At 44.1% G+C, this 21,305-nt stretch overlaps 1 protein-coding gene across 4 annotated transcripts in view; it reads left to right on the forward strand.

Annotated features, from left to right (window-relative positions):
- The window catches only part of ADAMTS12 (ADAM metallopeptidase with thrombospondin type 1 motif 12), a 258,947-nt gene that overhangs the window by 91,392 nt on the left and 146,250 nt on the right, over nt 1-21,305 (forward strand). The window contains exon 1 of one of the 4 annotated variants that reach the window (XM_016121980.2): nt 12,711-13,547. The exons of the other annotated variants lie outside the window; for them this stretch is intronic. The gene's annotated coding sequence lies outside the window, so the exon portion shown is untranslated. Of the gene's footprint in view, nt 1-12,710; nt 13,548-21,305 lie in introns of those variants that run through there. 4 annotated transcript variants of the gene reach the window in all.

Raw genomic sequence — 21,305 nt, forward strand, 5'->3', positions numbered from 1 at the left:
TATTTTTCCGCAGTAGAGTTTAGAGCAAAATGACTGGAAATCGGGAGAACCGTGTTCGATGCCACCTCTGTCATCTGACCAACAGTGACTTTCCCATGTGACTTAGACAAGTCACATGAACCCCTGTCCATTTCCTCATCTGTAAGATAAAGGGGTTGGAAGATCTTTATGGAATTTTTTAGGCTCTCATATACTGGAAATGTGTTTCTGATTTCATTTGACAGTATCTGGAAGCAGAGCAATGTTGACATTCTTCAGACATACTAGTGTGGTTTAAAACCTGCCAGGTGGGTTTGTACACGCTGGTGTCTCGCACTTAAGAGACAAAGGTCGTGACCCTTCTCTCCGGTATCCCCAGGCAGTGGCTCCCATTGCTGCTCCTTCCAGGCCACCTGCCTCCTTTACACCGTGGCCCCATCCCAGGCTGCGAGGAGAGCCCCTGACGCAGAGGGCCAGCTGGGGCTGGCATTTCAGGGGCCCTTAAGCTGAGGCAGCCACACTTCAGATTATGAGTTAGTGATGTGTCTGGTGTGTCATCGAAAGTTGGAGCATCAAAGGAAAACAGTGGCATTTCAGAAACTGAGACTGGACCCAAGATCCCTAATATCTGGGAAGGAAAGGAGGTGAGCGTATGATGTCACAGCAAGCTTAGAGGGTCTGCTTAAATGGTATGGCTTCATCTCTCTCTCTCTCTCTCTGTCTCTGTCTCTGTCTCTCTCTCTCACGCACGCACGCACACACACACACACACGCATGCACACACACTTCTCTTGAAATATGGTGCTTAGTTAAAAAGACTCCATGTATATTCGAGTGATGTCGCACATAGTAAGGTTGTTATTTTAAGTTCGGGACCTCATGTTTTAGCTAAATTCTGCCTGAGTGTTGTGTGTGTGGATGTTTGTGTATGTCTATGTGTGTATTTATGTGTAGAGTGTGTGTTTATGTGGTGTGTGTGTGTTCCTTTAAACACACACATATCACACTGTTGGCTCCAGGAGGCAAAGATAGCTTGCTCAGCTGTAATGATTCAGGATTTTATGAAAGTTTTTTCCATTCTCATTAAATACACCGTGGCGAAAGCCAGTGCATTCTCTCAGTCGACAAAGGAGTTCTTTGTTTAACTTAACCCAGAAGGGACAGCCCAAGCCCCTCGGAAGCGGTTTGCCTTTACCCAGGAGTTGTGCTAAGAATAGTGCCGATGTCAACCCTGCCTGTAGCCGACCAGCCGCACAGCTGCACTTCTGAAGGAATCGCTGCTGACTTTCCACAGGAAAGGGCAGAGAGGGCTTATGTTTTATGAAGCCAGCTCCTCTCTCACTCCATCGCCTCAGGAAGGGGGGTGACTTTCTTCGGAAGTCAGCCCTCCTTACCAGCTCCTCTGGAACACCGAATCTCTGCCCTTAGTGCTTCTCCCAGCGGGATCAGCAAGTGCCAAGGTACTGAGAACTAGCTCCCTCCTTCCTCAGCCCGTTCAGCACCGTGACATGAAAACTGACCGACGGCGACTTTCCCCTGTGCTCATGTGGATGTGCAGGGGCCAGGCAGCTGTTCGTGCAGGTCTGGTGTGAAGATCGATTGATATGATATCTGCAGCTAAGGACCGTTCCTGACTGAGGGATGGAGCCGCTGACCTCAGGCCTGAGAGATGAGAGCCAAAGCTTTATTTCTCGTTAGCTCTGTCAGGCTTCGGATCTCTTCTTGCTCTCATTTCTCCTGGGAACACACAGGAGACGTGTCAGGTCGAGAGAATCAAAGACACTTAATTCGCACGCCTTCTGTGTCTGGGGAACAGTCCCAATCGAAGGGAGACTGTGAGCGTTGGGGAGAAGGGGAGCAAACGCTCACGGGTTGGAGATGTCCTGTCCTTTAGGCTGGAGTAACAGAAGATCGAAGCTCAGTTCCTGGGGACAGAGCAGCGGTGTCCTGCTCATGATTCTGGCCCGGAGAATGACACACAGCAGGGGCTGGTGAGAGAGCAGGTCGTGGCCTTGCACGGGCGAGCGGAGAGGCCATGATCAAAACCCCCTCCTGACTCCATCTCACACACCTCCCGCCAGCACCTGGATGGGGATGAGTTCTCTGTGATTCTTTCTTGCAAGTTCCAGGGGCTCCTTTTGGATCTCATGGTCGACGGGGCCTGTTTTAAGGTGAAGCAGTAGAACCAGGCAGGTTTGAATTCTGACTAGCTGGCCGATCTCGAGCGAGTGTTTCCTTCCTCTTCTTACTTTCTGTTTCTATTTTCCCATCTGCAAATCATGGATGATGGACATTTCATACAAAGGTGGGGTAGGGTGGGGTCGGTGGGAGCTACAGGTGCACAGCTCCTGAGCTGCAAGTCCAACGCCAGAGGCCCCTGAACAATAAAGTATTTTTATGTTCAGCCATCTTATTTGGTGGCAAAATGTAACCTGAACGGATATAAGGCTGTTTATGATTTTTATTTATCCTAGTTAGTGAGACCAGTTTTGTCGCAGAATTATCCACGTGTTTGATTTCAGGGCACCACACTGGACCCTGCTAGGGATGTTCGGTAATTTAAAACATTGTGACAAACCACACATAACATAAAATTTACCCGCTTTACCATTTTTAAGTGTGCAGTTCAGCAGCGTCACATGCATTCACGTTGTAGAACCCCTTTCATTTTGCAAGACTAAACTCTGCACCCATGAAACGACAGCTCCCTACTCCCTCCCTCTCTAGTCAGCCATCATTCTACTTTCCAAGTTGCTTTTGTATAAAACTGGAGAAATTCTGGATTCTAACACATCCAGCCCCAAGGCTCTGGAATGAGGGGTGGCGGACCTTAATGAGGGCGGAGGAATAGCCGGCATCTGACGGTCGCCACCCTGGGGGACAGTCAGAAGGGCCCAGTTCCTCTAACCCTACAGGGCGCTTCCCAGGGCAGCACTCTGCTTGCCGGTGTCCGGTACCCATCTGGGAAAGACGACCAGACCCCGAGAGCAAGCACCGCTGGACTCGAGCAGCAAAGGGAGCAGGTGCTACAATGCAGTGCTGAGGACACTCTCCTTCTTTCCTATCGTTTTCCTAGTCTCGTTTTTTTTTTGTTTTTTTTGAGGAAGTAGAGGGACAAACATTGGCAGCTGGTTGTGGCGTCAGCTTTTTGGTTCCATCCCATGAAGCGTGATACAGGATGCTTTCACAGTGAAAGATCATCCAAACCTTTATGCAGTCTGAACTTGAGAAGATGCGGACATTTTTGTCTGTCTGTCTGTCTGTTTGTTTATTTATTTTTACTGGCTGCAAAGCTCTTTTTTTTTTATATTAGTTTCAGGTGTACAGCACAATGGTTAGGCATTTATATAATTTATGAAGTGATCTCCCAAATACTCCATCACCCATCTTGCACTAACAGCCATTACAGTATCATCGGCTACAATCCCTATGCTGTACTCCACAGCCCTGGGACTGTTGCGTAACTACGAATTTGTACGTCTTCGTCCCTCCACCCTTTTCTCCCAGCCTCCTGCCCCCCCCCCCTGGCAATCACCAGTTTGTTCTCTGTATCTTTGAGTCTGTTTTCATTTTGTTTGTTCATTTCTTCCTTAGATTCTTCATATAAGTGAAATCATATGGTATTTATCTTTCTTGTTCTAATTTATTTCACTCAGCATAATACCCTCTAGGTCCATCCATGTCATTGCAAATGGTAAGATTTCAATTTTTTTATGGCTGAGTAATATTCCAGTGGTCGAGCGTCATGATTGGAATGTCTTCTCCACACCAATCATTTTATGGGGGGAATGGAGAGGTTGTTCTCTGTAGGAGGCTTATGCTTGCTTTCCCTGATTATAATTACCAGGGACAAAAGCACAGAAATTCAGAACATGGAGCCCTCTGATGGATAACTCCTGATAAATATAGAATAACCTTAGTACTAGGTCTTCCCCTTTTGGGTTATGTAAAATATGCAAACAAGTATATGCTTTCAAAGCAGATTACATTAATTCGGATGTCTTTATTATCATCATTACTATCCTTTAAAAGGCTATAAGAATCTTCTATTTCCAAAGAAAACAAAACTAAATAGATAACTTTTAGTTTTGGAAAAAAATCAAACAAATGATCAGTTTCCAAATGTCAACATGGATCTTCCCAAATTCATAGTGACCAAGATCCCCTTGAGCTCCGGAGGTTTGGGGTCAGCTACAGAAAAGGTTTCCTTTCCTGAGTGGCATGGCTGCTGCCATCACTGCCACTTTTTGGACTTTACTGGATACCGGCTGACCTCCCAGCAGCTTGAAGCTAAGGTGTACTTTCCTTTCTAGGCCATTAGGCAGCTAGGACCTTAGGAAGAACAAGAAAACAGGTGTGGGGTGGGGGGCACCAACGCAGATATTAGTCTAGAATCTAGACCACAGGCCAAGTTCAGCCTACCACCTGTTTTGTATGGCCTGAGAGCTAAGGATGGATTTTACATTTTTAATGGTCACATTTAAAATGGTTATTTTAAATGTGACTTGATTTTGCCTCTTGATCCACAAAACCTAAAACACTTACTCTCTGGCCCTTTCATAAAAAAAATAAAAATCTGCTGACCCCTCATCTAGGCCATTGGTTCTCACAGTGGGGTCCCCAGATCAGCAGCATTGGCATCACCCGGGAACTTTTTGGAAATTACAGTCCTCGGGTACCATGTCAGATCTGCTGAATCAGAAGTTCTGAGAGTGGGATCCAATAACTGTCCCTCCAGATGATTCTGATACAGGCTAAAGTTTTGAGAGCCTCTAAATTAGATTCAGTGCAGTCATTCATTAGTTCATTTATGACTTAGAAGGAAAAAAAAAGAGGACTTAGGAGAAATTACTTAACCTCTCTGTGCCTGGGTTTCTTCATCAGTAAGGGTTGTGAGGATTAAAAGAGCTAAAACATGTCCAACATATTAGAGTAAATACTCAATGCATGTTCATTGTTATGATTTTAAATTTATTGTTATTAAAAAACATTTCATTAGATCTCAGGTCAGTTAAAAATCAAGACGCCCTTCCAGGGACCTGAGATTTTAACAGGAATCATCAAGGTACTTCGCAGCAAGGTGTGCCCTGGTAGATGTCAGACATGCTGATCTAGAAATTGGGGGGGCCAGGGCTACAGCCCCTGTCAGGGTGTCCCCTAGGCCCTCCTGCAGCCAGGCCCTCAGCAATTTCTCCAGCCCCAGATACCCCAGCCGATCTTTCTTCCAAGGACACGCCCTCCCAGCCTGCTTCCTGCATTTGTGGCCCCAGCCCCCTTGTTCTTGGGTCTCTGGGGGTTTTCATTCTTTGGAGCAACATCTCACTTCCTCGCTTACCCTGGACATAAGTACACGAACTTTATTCATAAATCACTATGGGGCATTAGACTCAAAAATTACCCTTAGGAGATAGGTTGTCGTGAGGGATTAAGAAAGCTATGCATGATGTGAGACAGTAAATCCAACGTGTGTTAAGTTAGCTGCTGCTGTTAATAATTTTTAAAATTTGTCATTGTTATTCAAAAATATGTGGCAATTAAGTCTCAAGAAAAGCTGGAAGTTTTTTTGGTCAGCAGAGGTTTCTGGCTGGTGTTGCTGCTCCTTTCAGGGGCTTTGTGCCTCTGAGCTCTGCTGTAATTGCGAGGGTGGGCGCAGGGCTGTGTCCTCCCCTCTGGCCCAGAAGCACTTTGAGCAGTTTGGGCAGAGCCCAGAGAGGGTCCCTCTTTGCCTAAGGGGGTAGTTTTCACTCCAGAGTACCAGGAGTGACTGTGGTTGCCACTTCACTTGAGAGACAAGAGTGCTGGTCTCCAATTGCTCCCTCTGATGGCTTGGCCCTGCTTAGGGGCTGAGTCTTGCTTCCTGTTCAGCCATCCTCCAGAGGCAATCTGACACCAAGGTCTCTGTGTGTGTGTGTGTGTGTGTGTGTGTGTGTGTGTGTGTGTGTGTATTAGAGAGGGAGAGAGGGAGGGGGAGCGGGAAGGGCAGAGAGAAGGCAGAGAGGAGAGAGAGAGAGAGCGCGCACATGTGTGTGCACATACACACTGATGTTGGTGGGAGAGGCCAGGCTTGGATGTATCGCATGGACCTGGCATGAATCTCGGCACTGAGTAGCTCTGTGACCAAGGGCAAGTTTCTGAAGCTTTCTGAGCCCCATTGTCTTCATCTGTAAAACACGCATGGGCCTTGCTTGGCTAAGTTTCTGTATGAATTGGAGAAGATGAAGAACTAAGTAGGTGTGGAATTCTCTTATGGGTGCTAGTAGGTAGTGGCTGTCTTGCTGACAAGTTTTCTTGGCTACATGTGGAATGATGGTTTAGGAGAAGGCGCAGATGACGATTTTCAGGAAACGCTGGTTCACATGGGTTCCTTCCACCAGCCACAAGGCCAGCTGGAATTGCGCAAAGCAAGGCTGTGTTCACATTCATTTGGGATACAAGGACCTGATCGCAGCAGCCACTGTCACTGGTAGACACTGCCTGCCCAGTGAGTGACATCTGTTAATCAGCCTCGGTATCTTGACAATGCAAAGATAGCATAATCACGTGTTCTGTGAATGAAACCAAGTCATCCGAAGCTGATTGCCAGTTCCCTCGGACTAACCTCGTGGTCAGTATTTAAGTACCTCCTATGTGACCGATGCAGTACTGACCACTTAGAATATCTCTGACTTAAGACTCACGGTTATCTTATGAGTAGGCATCATTATGATTCTCATTTCACAGACAAGAAAACTGAGGATCAGACAGGTTAAGTGACTTGCCCAAGGTCACATTATTAAAAATGACAAAGGTCTGTGTGACTTTAGAACTTGTGTTCTGGTCCACCATGCTCTAGGACTCCTTTCTACAATTAGTTTGCTTGAAAAAAAATTTATGTGAGAGTCTTAATCAAATTGGATTTAAATTATTTTTCTAATTAAAAGAAATAATGAATACATATTTTAATGGGAAAATATAAAATCCTATCATGAAGAAAATAAAAATTGCTCATAATCACATGTAATATGGCATGACAATATAACTTAATAGTGGATAAAATATAATATATAATAAAACATACAATTAAGATGTACAAAATCTTTCTATGCAGCATATATTGGGAACATTTTCCCAAGTTATTAAAAACTATTTCAAAATAATTTTAAGGAATGCTTCAAACTCTTCGGTTGGATAGATCAAATTTTATTTAATGATTCCCCTAGTTTGGAAATTAGATCCCCCCCCCCAAATTTGTTACAATGAAACTCTGCATGATTATTATCAGTCTTGTGGTGTAACATTTTAAAATATTACCTTAGATTAGACTTCTGTAAATGAATTGCTGGGAAGATTTCCAAGTATTCCCAGAAAGGCAATTTATATTCCTTAGGCAACATCTAAAAGTATCCCTTATATTTTAAGCAGCATTGGGTAATGTATATGTTTTAATCTTCTCTAATTTTATGTATAAAATATTTTTTCATGAATGCTCTAATTATTTCCTTGAATATGAGCATTATTTTATAACTTAAGATTTTGAGTCATTCAAAATTCCTCCTTAAAGATCATCTCTCCATGTTCTTTTGTAATTTTTCTTAATCATTAACATTTTTTAAATAAGAGAACCTTTGTCATATTTGTGGGAAAAAATACTTTTTCTGCATTTTTATTTTTTGATCCCCACATTTTTATTTAGACGTTTTTCTTTACAATTTCTTTCATTCATTCTTTTTATGCTTACAAAGTTTTTTCTCATCCTAGTATCACATAAGTATTCATCTTTTTGTTTTTTCCTGGTACTTTCTGTATGGCTTACAATAGGATTTTGAATGAAAGGAGACATGGTCTGTATATGACACATGTATTGCTGTTTCTGGCTCACGGTGTCTAGGCAGACATCACTAATATATCCAGCACCCTATCCTCTGCAGGCTGGATGCAGTCCTAGAATTTTTCTCAGTGCAGCTGTAGCTCTAGCCACAACCAGCCAGTAAGAGTTGGAACATAAGATTATACCTTTTGCCATCTCTACTGAAGAACAAATTCTCTGATATTGACAATAAGTTTGATTGGTTTTAAAATTCTATAAATCTTGTGTATTTGTGGTGTAATTTGTAGTCTTGTTCATAATAACACACAGTTTAATAAGATACAATCTTAACATTTCTCGGTCATGGTCATGAGCCTTGGCAGACTTCTGGCATCTGTCTACCAGCCAACCTTTGCTAGGACAGAATATCTTATTATCACCAGTTAGTGCTGTCTGTCCAGCCGGCCCCAGTCCTGAATCTATCAGCATAGTCCTTGAGAAGGTGCTTGCTCATTACTGCCTTGTGTGATCTCCTAGAACTTGACCCGTCATCTTAGGAAGACATTGCTGGCCCTTCTTTTCAAGCTGGATCCCATGCCCCACCCTCTCCTGGCTGTCTCGATTCATTACCGCTTATTCCTTTGTCAGCCATTGGGTAAGGGCCATCTCTGAGCGTATCTGAATGAAGCTTAGAAATGCATGACAAGGTCCTGTATGCTGGTAGTCTTCAGTACTGACCTCACTGTAGAGGAAAGGAAAAATAGTAAGCAGAGGGGAAACTGGAATTTATTAATTTACAATAAGAATGATTAAAAATAAATTGCCATTTATCGTATGCACGACATTGAGTTAAATACTCTACAAACATCCTGTGTTTAATTCTCACAATAACTCTCTGAGGCCATATTTAATACTATCCCTATTTATAGATGAGAAAACTGAGGTAAGTTAGACATCTTCCAGCTAGTAAGTGTGGAACTGGGATTTGTATCCAGTTTGTCTGACTCCAGAGCTATTAACCCTTATACTTGACCTTCAACTATCTCTACTAAGGTAGAGACCTCTCCGTTGCTGAATTTAGGGAAATAGATTATCCTATAGGAACAAAGTTAAAGCGTCATGTAGAGCTGCCTGTCTTTCATGGCCACAGTTAGGAATTTAAGACATATCCGTGGAGTTAAGGACATCGTACCAGAGAGGGAAGCGGTGTATGTAGAGGAGGCTTCCAGCGATACAGTCCTTGCTGTCTAATCTGGTGGAAGAGGAACCTTTTGTCTCTTGCTCCTTGCTTTATAGATCAGTGGCGGGAACCACTTTGGGAGACTATTGACGGATTTTACTATATATTCCTGTTTAAAAAAGTAATAAAATTATAGATTTTTATCTATCCCGTTAGAGATTAAGATAATTAAAATTCTATAAGAAAAATAAAAATAGGCGTTCGACTATATGTGTTACCGTATAAAGGAACAAGTACAAGAGCAGGAGAAGACACAGGGAAGGAGACAAAACAGGTTCTGTGATCCTTCCGACCTCCCAGTTTTCCAATCCGTTCACCTCTTCCCAAAAGAATGAACTCTTCTTACCAGAGACACACACACACACACACACACACACACACACACACACACACACACACACACACACACAAACAGACTGTAATAGCCAAATGATGCCATCTTGTGGCTTTGTGCAGTATGGATACTTATGGAATGTCACAGACCCGTGGTTTTTGCAACTATTGGTATAAACTGTGTATAATCCCATTTGATAGGGAACGATTCAAATCTCTCTGGCTCGGTGATGAAAGACATTGTCAAGAGCATCAGGGTAGAAGAAAGGAGTCTTTCATTCTGTCAATTTTGCTTGAAAAGCCAGAATTGAATTGTTGTCCATGGATACACCCTTAATGATAGTGTATTCAGAAAAATTAGGTGTTTACTAAGTAAAAAAGCAATGTACTCCATACCAGTGATTCATAATACACACACACATCACACACATTGATTTTCAGCCCTCTTGCTCTGTTGCCTGAAACTAAGCGGTACGGATCTCACCGCTGCCAGTGTCTCTTCCTTTTGTTTGGAAGGAAACGTTGAAGACTCTGACGCCTGCTAACGAGCCGGATCTGCCTGACCTGCCAGTTGCCAAAATCTCAGACGTTCATTTGGGTGATGCCTCTGATTCTTCCGAGTCCGTCCAAGCACGATCCCACCGGATTTTATATCACCGTGTACCCAGTGGGCTGGAAATCATTTTCCCATTTAACTCTTTTTCTAATTGTGTAGGTTATAGCTGCATAATATAACATTCGGAAACTCTATACAGGTATAAAGAATATAAAATATCAGTATGCTCTCACCACACAGTTAATATTAACATTTTATGTTTTGTGTGTGTCAGTTTTCCTATGCATGCAAACATATGTACATATATGTATATACACATATGTCCATGTACATATGCTCACACATATGTGATACCTGTTACTTTGTAATGGGATGCTTTAGAAATGAGATCATCACGACTAAGAGGTTAAATGACTTGTTCAGCCATACCTGTCAGTCCTGATTAGTCATTCGATTCTAGAAATCTTTTCTCACTATCCCTGTCCTAATCCCCTTTCCTCCGCTACACACTGTCTGAGGGAGGATGGCCTTTCCCAGCCTGCGGAGATCAGGGGCCTGGAAGAAGCCTGGGATAGCCTGAGGCCTGAGCCCCTGCCAGCAGGCACACTGTCCTCTCAGTAAGGAGAAGTGAGGCTTAAAGAGCAAATGGCTCAGCAGAGAGGGTCCAGGCGTGGCCGACCCCACCAAATGCCTGTGAGCAGCCTGCACACTGAGCGGGTGCAAGGGCCACCGGGCAGAGGGCCACCGGGCAGAGGGCTTGGGAGCGTAAAGATCATAACTCTGTGGAGGGAACGGGAAGAACCAGGAGGTCATGGGCACTGAAAACTCCCTGGGTTCACCTGAGCCCACGGCTGACTCACAGGTGGGGCCCCACCTACCCCCAAGGGCCTGGAGCATGAGCGTCCCACCCCAGAGCAGACAGTGCCTGGCAGGGAGCTGGCTGTCTCCCAGGCTTCCCTCACAGGGCCCCCTTCACAGTCAGGGCTTGGTTCTGCTCCTCCCCTCGCCCTTTCTCTTTTAGCCTCTGGATTTTCAGCTGAAATGTATTATTTCCATAAACATCCTGAGTGGAATAACTGCTTCCAGTCGGAGGGAACCCGGCAGTACACAGAGATGGGGCCTCCTTCTGGGGGAGGAGGATGGTCTCAGGGCTGCTCTGGGACGAAGGCAGGATGTCCACGACTCATTGAGCTGCCACCTGAGCATTCCCCAGGGAAGCCTTGATCTGACTTCTGTTAAACATGTCTGTTCTTTAGAAAATGGGCGAGGTTATGGTCTTGGTGCTTTTACTCAGTCTGCAGATACGTGCCGAGGGCCTGCATGCTGGATGCTGAGGGTAGAGTGTGAACACAGCAGGCAGCGTCCCTCAGGGAGCCCCCCGTCTCCTAGGAAGACTGATAACGAAACAGGTAAATATTAAAAATAGAAATCCATGCAAACCAATAAATATCAAAATGGAATTAGCAACATAAAGCAGCAGAGGGCAAAGGGAAGGATAGGGTGGTCCATACTCTGTAGGACTCTCAGGCTGGGAATGGAGGCGGGAGGAGCCATCCACTCAAAACCCAGGGGAAAGTATGTTCCAGGATCACACTGCACAGCAGCCTCAAGCACAGACAGCTTTGCTTGTTTGAGGACTTGAAAGGCACTTAGGGTGTCCAGAGAGACAATAAAGGGAGTTAGCTTGGAGAGAGAGCCTGGCCCCCTGAACAAACCCTGAGTTAACACTCAAGTCTCTCTAAAAATCAAAAGCCTTAGAAAGTCTAGAATATGGAAATGCACAAGAAACTGGGACATCAGGACAATCTGTAGAGCTAATGTTTGATTTGCTTTGGGTTTTCCGTCTTCAAAGCTGAGTTGCTCACAGTCAGAGAAGTTGTTCTTAACTTTCTCCCCTAGAGAGGCAGCTGCCAGGCTGTGCAGTGCCTCCAAGGAGAAAGAGAAGAGGCACAAGCCTGAATGACCGGCTCTTGGAAAACTGAGAATTTACTCAGAAATGCAGGGACACATGCATGAACGGATCATCCCAGGCCAGACCTCCAGGTTGGACCTGACCCTGACCCAGGCTTACAGCCAAGGCAGCCCTAATTCATGGCGTGCAGCCCAACCCTGGCTCACTTCCTTGCGTGGAGGCCCTGTTCTCCCAGCAGGTGAGGTGGGAACACCCCTCCAAGGAAGGCGAGAGGAGAGAATCTATGTGGGATCCTCTGCTGGAGGTTGGTGAAGTGACTCAATTAGAGCTGGCAGCTGCCCCTCGAGCCAGAAGGAGACAAACCACCTTTGGTGAAGACCCAAGTCAAGGAAGGGCTATTTAGACAGACGAATTTCCAGACCCGGCCTGCCAAAAGGAGGAAGTCACGTGGCCTCAGAGTGTGAAGGCACGTCATCAAGTGCAGGGCACCAAACAAGTGTAAGGGATGATTTTTAGTAAGGTACTAAAGGTGCATTGATGATTTCTAGGTGGTCAGCTGACCAGAGACTTGGAGCTCAGCCCACATCTGCAGCCAGCCCTCTGCCAGGCCTCCTCAAAGAAGATTGCAATGAGAGAGAAATCAGTGTACTCATCAAGTACAGAGGGCTTCAAGATTAGCCCCTGGACGTCCCCTGCAACTGGATTGATGCTTTAAGCCCCTGCCTAGAGACCTTTTCTGGTGACTACTGTGTTCTGGTGGCCAGTGCTTAGGCCATGTAGTGGAAGGTGACATGCCTTCACAATACGGGAGACCTTGGTTCTTGGCCAGCGCCTGGCACCAATGAGCTGTTTGGTCTGGGGCAAGTGACTCAGTCTTTCTGGGCCTCTGTTTTTTCCTTTTTTTCTGGGAAAAGAATTCAGATGTATATTTTCTAAGATTCCAGTGGTTCCAGGGGTTCTGGAACTTAAGCTTGTGTCAGAATCCCTTGGAGGGCTTGTTAAAACACAGATCGCTGAGCACCCACCTAGAGTTTCGATTTAGTAGGTTTTGAGTGGAACCCAGGAATTTCATTTCTAACAGATTCCCAGCAGTGCTGATGCTGCTGGTCCTTGGAGTCTTTGAGAAGGGACGGTCCCGCGGTGCTGGCAAGCTGAGTTCTGGCCATGGTTGGAAACTTTGCAAAGTGAAGGCTTCCTCCCTGACCCACCTGGCAAGGTCATCCATGGCTGCAAGTCCTGTGCCTGTTTCCTTGGGGTCTCTAAATGGCTCTGTTTTCTGGTCAATGTGATCTACTCTCGGATGCTTCATTTTAGCACCCCCTCCCCGCCCAACTTCCCAACTTGGCCAGCTTATACACAGCTTTAAGGATCTCAGGGGAGTTTTAAGCTCTGGGATGGCAACAGAGTTTGATATTGTAAGGGGGAAGTTCTGGGTAATGCCAGATCTCACTCTTCAAGGCTGAATGGGATGATAAGGCAGGGAAGGAAGGGCTGGCTGTTGTGCTAATGCCCTCCCTTAACGTTTGTTCTGTGTCTAGAGAGCTGGGCAACCGCCCTGGCAGGAAGTAGGGATTAGAATTGAAAGCAGAATGTGAAAGCTAGTGGCACTTAAGAGATCGTCCAACTTGGCAGTGTTTAAAAAACAGTGTTTCTGCAGAATTATATTGGAGGCTATTTTAGGGGTGCCGATTGTCCACCCCTCAAGGACTACCAGAAACACCTGTCGAGCAAGGAAAGAGAGGTGGGTGATGTGTGTTACGGTGAGAGTGAGCATTTATAGAAATTTCTGGCCTGTGGTGGATGATTTCAAGGTAGGTCTTGTAAGGGGAGAGTGATTGGGATTGGGAAGAGTTTACGATGTCACAGTTTCGGACTGGTGGATCAGCAAGGCAAGCAGCTCGAAATAGACCTTGATAAGCAAGCTGTTAGTTGGTAACTAAGCTGTTTACAAGAGTCATAGCCTTATCCTCCAGGGAGAGGAATGTCCAGCACAGGCAGCTCATGTATTCTTGCTTGGCCCCAGAATCATTTGAGATAGGGACAGAACAGTATGCCTGTTTCCAGCATTTTTAAAAAATTTATTTTATTAGTTTCAAGTATATGTTACATTTGCATAGTTCACAGAATGATCCCTCTAACTGCTCTTTCCCCCCTCTGGCTATTTTTTAGCATTAAAACAAAATAATAAGGGGAATTATGCCGGCTTCAGTTCTGAGGGACCAAGAGGCGTGAATGACAGTGCAGGATCCTTGCCTCTCCCCTGCGTTCTCATTCAACTGTAGTATCTCCATATTTTTCTACTTGCTATTTTCGTTCTCTATATCAGATTTCATTGAATGAAAGAGATTTATGTGTTGAAAAGGGTTCAAAATCCAGAACTGTGTAAAATAATCTCCCTTTAGAAAAGAGAGTACTGAAGTCCAGGGAGGTGCTGTGAGTTGCCCCTGGACACACCAGTGGGTCACAACAGAGGAGAGGAGCAAGGTCTGGTGCACAACTCGGTCCGGCGTCACCTTGTGCCATGCACTGGGGTAGTTAGGAGAACGATCCAGCCACAAGTCATCACTGAAATCTCAGGAGTTTTACCCTGCAAAGATGTGTCCCCTTCATACCACATCTGAAGGGGTCAGGCAGCTATCCTGTCTTCCGTCTTTGTCACCTGCAATGTTTGGTCCCCAGAGTGCTGTGGAGGAGAAGGAAAGAAGGAGCACACTGGCCCCGAATTGCCAGAGTAGTTGAAAGCGCACGTCATATTTTTGCACAGACCACCATCCCCAACCTGACTGCAAGGGAGGCTGGGAGGTGCAGGGGCGCACACAAAACACTCCGTGAGCCCTGACTGCTTCTGCTTCACCCAGGATTTGGGGGCGCGCACGTGGTCCATCTTCGCTGTTTTCAATTCCCTGGTTTCCAGAGGAGAAAAATTCAAGAGCAAGGATAAACAACTTGACCTCATAGGTTGTACTTGATGTGGCCAGCACTTGAGCCCAAGGCTGATTTATGATTAGTGCTCTGGTCTCTCTCCTCCCCCGTTAGGGAGAGCAATGTGGAGGGCGATGAGGCCAATGCCAGATTTCTGTGAGGTAGACGAGATCTTTGTGCTTTGGAGGTAGAGAGGCAGGCACAGGTGGACAAAGAGAAATTGAAGTGTAGGAGGTTGAAAGGAAGACTAAAAAATATCTTAGGGAGAAAAATAGGATTAAAAGCACAGATAAAATGCCAGCAACCAGAAATAATCCCATTTCTGGGATTATTACACAAAAAGGAAAAATAAGAGAGAAGTGTCTAGAAGTGAATATAAGGATAAATAGAGTTCGCTTTCCAAATCCTAAATGCTAAACCTAAGATTATGGTGACAATGACAGTAAAAAGGCGACAGGAGGCATCCGCCTAAGCCGAGGGGGTAAGAAAAGAGTAAGATGTCTGGATGACTAAAGTATTCGTGACAGGAGAGGCTGAGCTTTTAAAGCCAGCTCTGGGTCCTGACTTGGATCCCGTGATTCCGAGCTCCCTCTGTCACCCCGCCCCTCTTTCTGGCCACTCTCCCTGGCTTTTCTCTGGCTTCCGTGATACGCTGTCCTTCCCCTCCCACTTCCGTAGCTGTACGCTGGGCACTTCCCCCTTGCTCCCAGCCCTGCCGGGCCTCAGCGTAGGCCAGTTTGCTGTTGCAGTTTAGTCAGACCTTGGTGGTCACTGCCTGGACCATCGTCCTGACTTAGGGGTCCCTCAGTTGCCCGCCTCTGACTCGGTGGCTTCCCGAATGACTCCTGATGAATTCCTCTCTACCCCTTCGACTCGTTAGTAGAGTAAGCTGTCCTCGCTATACTCTTTTCATCCTTCCAGCTGAGAACAGTCCTCACAGCAAAAATGCCCTTACAGGAAGCAGGCTCATTTTAATATTTGGTCTAAGAAGAAGCTAGGAAGATCCAGCCGTGTTCGGAGAGGCAGCAAGGCTGCTTGGATTCACACCCAGCTCCACCCCTAAGTGACCCAGGGACCTTACACAGATCACTTACTCTCCCTAGGCCACACTCATGCTTCATCTGAGAAATGGGGATAGTAGCTGCTTCTACCTCCTAGAGTGTTAATATATGTAAAACACTTGGAACAGTAATGAGAATAATATAACTGCTTACTGTCTTCGTGATTGTCACTGAACACCCAGGTAACACAATATAGTGTCAGCAGTGTTAATGGTTTTATTATTTGCCCATTGTAAAGACCTGTATCATTGCTTTGCTTTATTCTAATAGTAAATAATTACCAGCGAGCCATATTTACATTTTAGTTATGATAGCATTTCATTAGATTCAAATATAAAAGTGTATCATGTGAGTTTGACGGAAATGTGGTTGCAGTGTTAGTTCTATTGCAGTTTCATAGTCTTGCAGTGGGAATTAATATGACCAAAGGGTTGCTTTTATCTCCATTTATAAAGGAAAGTTGTATTAAAGCCAGGATGAGGGGGAAATCTTGTCACATTGCCATCAGAATGAAAAGCCTTCCCCTACTGATCCTGCCCCTCGTTTATATAAAGAAATCTCAATCTCAGATCGCTGTGAGCAGAGACCACAGCATTTGTGATCAGCCCTTGGGGGCTCAGAGGACCACTGAAGGAAGGGCAGTGTTATTTAATTAGATGGTAGACCGAGCTGCTGAGTTTGCGTTTCGCTGTCATCAAAGGCTCTGCTTGAAAATAAACAAAGGAAGATGCAGGTGGCGAAGGGGGAGGCCGTGGAATAGACCCAGGAGCTGAGATAAGTCCAAACTCAGGATGCAGAAGTAAGCCATCTACTCTGGCATTGACAAGAATGGCCGTGCTGAGTGCTCACTCTGCTATCTCGGGAACATCTCCTGGCCACTCCTCTATCACTACCAGGCTTTCAGGCTTTAAAACACCAACATCGAGCATTTTACAGATGGAAAGCCAGATTTAGGGAAAAAGAGCCCTTCCATATTGGGAGATCATGGGGCCCTATTCTCCAGCTGCGTTGGAGCTATTCGAGAAGGAAAAAGGTAAGGAACCCTCTCATGATTCATCCTGCCTCCTGATCTGAACACCCTATTCCAGTTGATTGACTGGATAGGGAAGTTTTTAACTTTTTTCCCCATTCAACTTAAAAATTTATCAAATATAAGTGTATATATCATAAGTGCGCAGCTTATAATTTTCACAGACTGAACACACCCATGCAACCGACACCCAGATCCAGAAACAGAAAACGAGCATCCTCCCAGAGCCTGCCTGTGCCTCTTTCTTCTACCCTGACTTTTAACAGATTACCTTACTTTTGTATTTTTGGTACTTTATATGAATGGAATAGTTCAATATATGTGCTTTTGTACCTGGCTCCCCCCACCCCCCGACCTTGACGTTACATTGGGGAGACTCATCTATAATGTTGCACGTGGTTGGAGATCACTCTTTGCTGCAGAGACTTCCACCATGTAAATACTACTGACGAGTGTTTGGTCATTTCATTAGGGCTTATGACGTGTGTTGCAATGAGCATTTCAGTACATGGTATTTAGTGCACATTTTGGGAGAATATATATGTGTATATATTGGGGATACACACACACACACACACACACTTCCCCTATACCTAGAAGTGGAATTGTTGGGTTATATAGTAAGTATATATATATGTTCAGCTTTCATTGATATTGACAGTTTCATAGAGTAGTTATACCAGTTTAGTGTGTAGGGGTTCCATTTGGTCTCCCTAGATTCTAGGACCAGGATGACGGACTGCACGTGGAATAAGCAGATATAATAGGCAACATAGAGTCCTACTTCAAATGGGCAACTCAGCCTTTTTTTCAAAGTAATATTGCTGCTGCTCACCTCAGTTTGCTCTCTGTCCGACTGATGAGATTTGTCCTTGAGCCATTAAGTCCCTACTGGTGTAAACACAGATCACATCCTTGGTTCTGGTTTTCCTCTGACCGTTGAGAATCCTGTGGAGCATCTGTTGTTGATGGTTGCCATCAAAGCACTGAATCTCCGTGACCTATTTATAAGGGTGGAAGGATTTGGAATGGCTATCCCTGTATCTGAAAAAAATCCTGGCGTTGGAAAATAAAGCCACTTTTTGGGATTGGCAATCTTTTTTTAGCTATTAAGAGCCTATTTAAGAAGCCTAATACATTGATGCCAGAAAACCAAAGAATTCATCTTAATCTCATTGTTAATTGGATAAAAGTTGTTCACAATTGTAGAAGTCTCTGGATGGCTTCCATTGTGGATGTTTGTTTGGATGTTTTTACAAGCAACTTATTTTCTTGTGGAATGTTGGCAAACATTTGTAATAAAGATTTTGGATTTGAGGTTGTGGATACAGATGGATAAGATCACCATAGAAATTAATCCGGTAACATTTAGATATTCAAATTAGCTATGAATGGGTGCTTTGACTCCTTTCTTCCTCTCCTACTCCCCCGATATTTCTCTTTAGCTTCTATCTTTCAATAATTGTTCATCAATTTTTTTTCCTTTTTACTGGGTTTTGGACAAAAGATGTTTAAAAAATATATAGGATCCATCATCATGGTAACTTCTTCACTTTAAAAAAATAATAAAATTGCTGCTTTGCATGCTACCTTTTACTCATAAATTAACTTAAGTCCCAGCAAGTAAAGATGACAAAAGCCAGTGGCTAGTTGAGGAAGATTTGTCCTAGAGGCGAGATACTCGGCCTGAAAGGATTTTAAATGCTGCTTTGCGTGATGAACCCCCTTAAAATCCTTTGCAGTTGCTGGTGCTGTGAAACCACTGCGCATACCAAGCAGTTGTTGGGCAGCTGAGCCACCTCACCTCATCGCGCCCAGTCAGAGGAGCACGTTACTCACACGTGCACCTCTTTTGTAGAAATGCAATTGCTATGTCAAAAGGTGAAGCACATTTAGACATTTTAGGACTATTGCTACGCTGTGGTTCAGAGAGATTCCACGACTTTTCACTAAATCCAGAGTATACAAGAATGGCAGTTTTTCTCATCCGCTCTTTTCAAACCCGTCGCAAGAACGAGTCCTTCCTGGCTGCCTTCTGGAGCCCTCCTTTCACAGTTCCACTTGGCATTTCCCTGGCATCTATCTTTTTCTTCCCTACGGCTCACATTTTGCACGTTTTTACAGTTGACATATTTATCTACGTACTTTATCTACCCACCCAACCCTTCTTCCTTCCTACCTAAGAATTACCATCCAAGTGAATTGTAAGAATTATGAAGCTCTTATTTGTCGATTTTGAATTTTGGCTTATGTGCAGTTTTAATTTCACAATAACTAATGAAACAGACTAATTGGGTAAGTTGAGGGATGCTTGTATAATGATAGAGCTATCAAGATTAGGATCATTAAGTTCTTCCCAGTGATCAGGGTCTTTTACTCAATGTAGGACGGTTGGTGGGGGAGGAGAGTATAAGACAAAATGTAGTGATTAAGAGCCAAATTGCCTCTGTTTAAATGATGTTCTGCCACTTTTTACCTGTGTGACAGCTAGTAAAGAACTTTTCCCATTTATAAAATGAGGCACTAGTACTTATTTCACAGAATTATTGTGTTGATTAAAGGACATAATATATGCAAAGCACATCTAATAGGATCTGGCACAGGGCCATTATTATTAGTTCAGGGCAATTATTATTAGTTCATTGCTTCTTTTTTTCCTCCGTGCATAACTATTCCATTCATAAGACTGGCTGAAATTTAGATGCATGAAGAGGCAGTTTACTTGAAAGGAGTGAGCTTTTCTGTCTGGAAAAAAAAAAAAAAACAAGCAAAATGGTGCTAAAAGAAAGTGACAAGGAAGAGAGGGGTGTAAATATTGTGTTACCTGTGTACAGATGCTGCCTGCATGAGCCTCAGTTTTCTCATCTACTTAATGGACATGGTAGCTAGCATATAATGGGGGTCTCTTTCTTCCTCCTCATGGCTTATCCAGCAAGGAAATGTGAGCCATGAAAAACCTCACCATGCCAGGACATAGGACAGCCTTCCTTCACACCTCTCTCCCGTGTCACAAAAAAGAGCCAGAAAATATGGAGTTTTTTCGTAATCAGTCTCTACTTACACCCAGCTTTCCAGCCTCTAAATCCATAGAGTTTCTTTAACTTTACGGTGGTACCCAAATTGTTACTGTATGCATGTCCTAGATTTTTCCCTCTCCAAACCTATTAAATAAGGGTTGTTTTGGCAAGCTCACTGACTCTCCCCCTATCCTCTAAGTGGGGTTTAGTCCTAGTAGGTCAGTTCTGTGAGGGGCTTTTATATTGTAGAACAAGGAGGAAAGTAAAAGTGAGGAAGACTCTGGAGCCCTTGGGCTTGGGCTGGGGAGATTTGCAGGGGAATTTTAGAGGAGTTCTATGAGTTTAAGAGATTGATCCTAGTTATGGTGATCCATCATTACAAGTAAATGACTTGAGAATTATTTTAAATTTGTTTTGTTAGTGGCTGAACTGTGTTCCTTTGTTTATGTAAATATTATTTTCAATGAATAAAAACACAATTCTGATAAAAATTACGATGAGCGTGCGTCAGGTTTGAATTGCTGCAGTAATGAGGAAACTAGCAGGATGACAAAGTGGATTTATAGGAGGACATCGGAAACTACTGTGTTTATAGCCAGCTAAGGAAAACAAAGAAAACACTGCAATGAAGAGGAAACTGGAACAAAATTATTAAGTTAGGTACACGACTGGCTAATTTTCTACAGAACAGTAAAACTGTAATGTTTTGGGTTATCTTGTCTACTGGACAGAAAGCATTTGTTGTTCATAAATTTTTTACAAATTCACATCTATCTTTTCAGGTTTATAAAATGCCTGGACCCTTATGAGTGGTGAATGTAAGTCAAATAAAGTTACATCTGGAGCGTAGAAAGTCAGATGACCCTTGGGTGGTCTTGTTAGGCAATTCCTTGCGCGATAACAAATATTATTACCCAGTTATCCTTTCGCTTTTCTTCAGCGTTTTGGATAATTTTTTTTTTAATGGTCCTCTGTGTGGTCATAAACAGTCCCCTGAGATTATTTTTCATCACACAAAAAAAGAGCAGTTCTCATTGCATTTTGTGTTCTTTGCCTGCTTAATTTACAAAGGAGCAGCATACATAACACATACAGTATAACAAATTCTTGTGCAGCCAGCAAATCTACAGCTCGGAGAAGCTGAAAATTACAGAAGCTAGAGAATAACTTCAGTCTGGAGAGTTTGAAAAGAACCTAGGATTGTATCTCAACAGCCTCTATTATTTAAAGATCACTTCCCCAGGTGTTTGTTTTAATCATTCTCATGTTTATTTATTCCAAAGCTAGAGAAACAAAATTAAGAAAGTCATCTCCATCTAGGTTTCACCCTCAATGCCACTGTGTGTGAATTCTTCTTCTTGAGGTCCCCCCAAGTTGCTCAAGTTTCAAGACTGCCGGGAAGTGTTCCTCCCTCTGTCTGTAAGTCTGGAACTCCGTAAGCCATAAGATAGACACATATCGATTTCTCA

The sequence above is a fragment of the Rousettus aegyptiacus genome, unplaced genomic scaffold (genome assembly GCF_014176215.1).
Source record: "Rousettus aegyptiacus isolate mRouAeg1 unplaced genomic scaffold, mRouAeg1.p scaffold_m13_p_8, whole genome shotgun sequence".
NCBI lineage: Eukaryota > Metazoa > Chordata > Mammalia > Chiroptera > Pteropodidae > Rousettus > Rousettus aegyptiacus.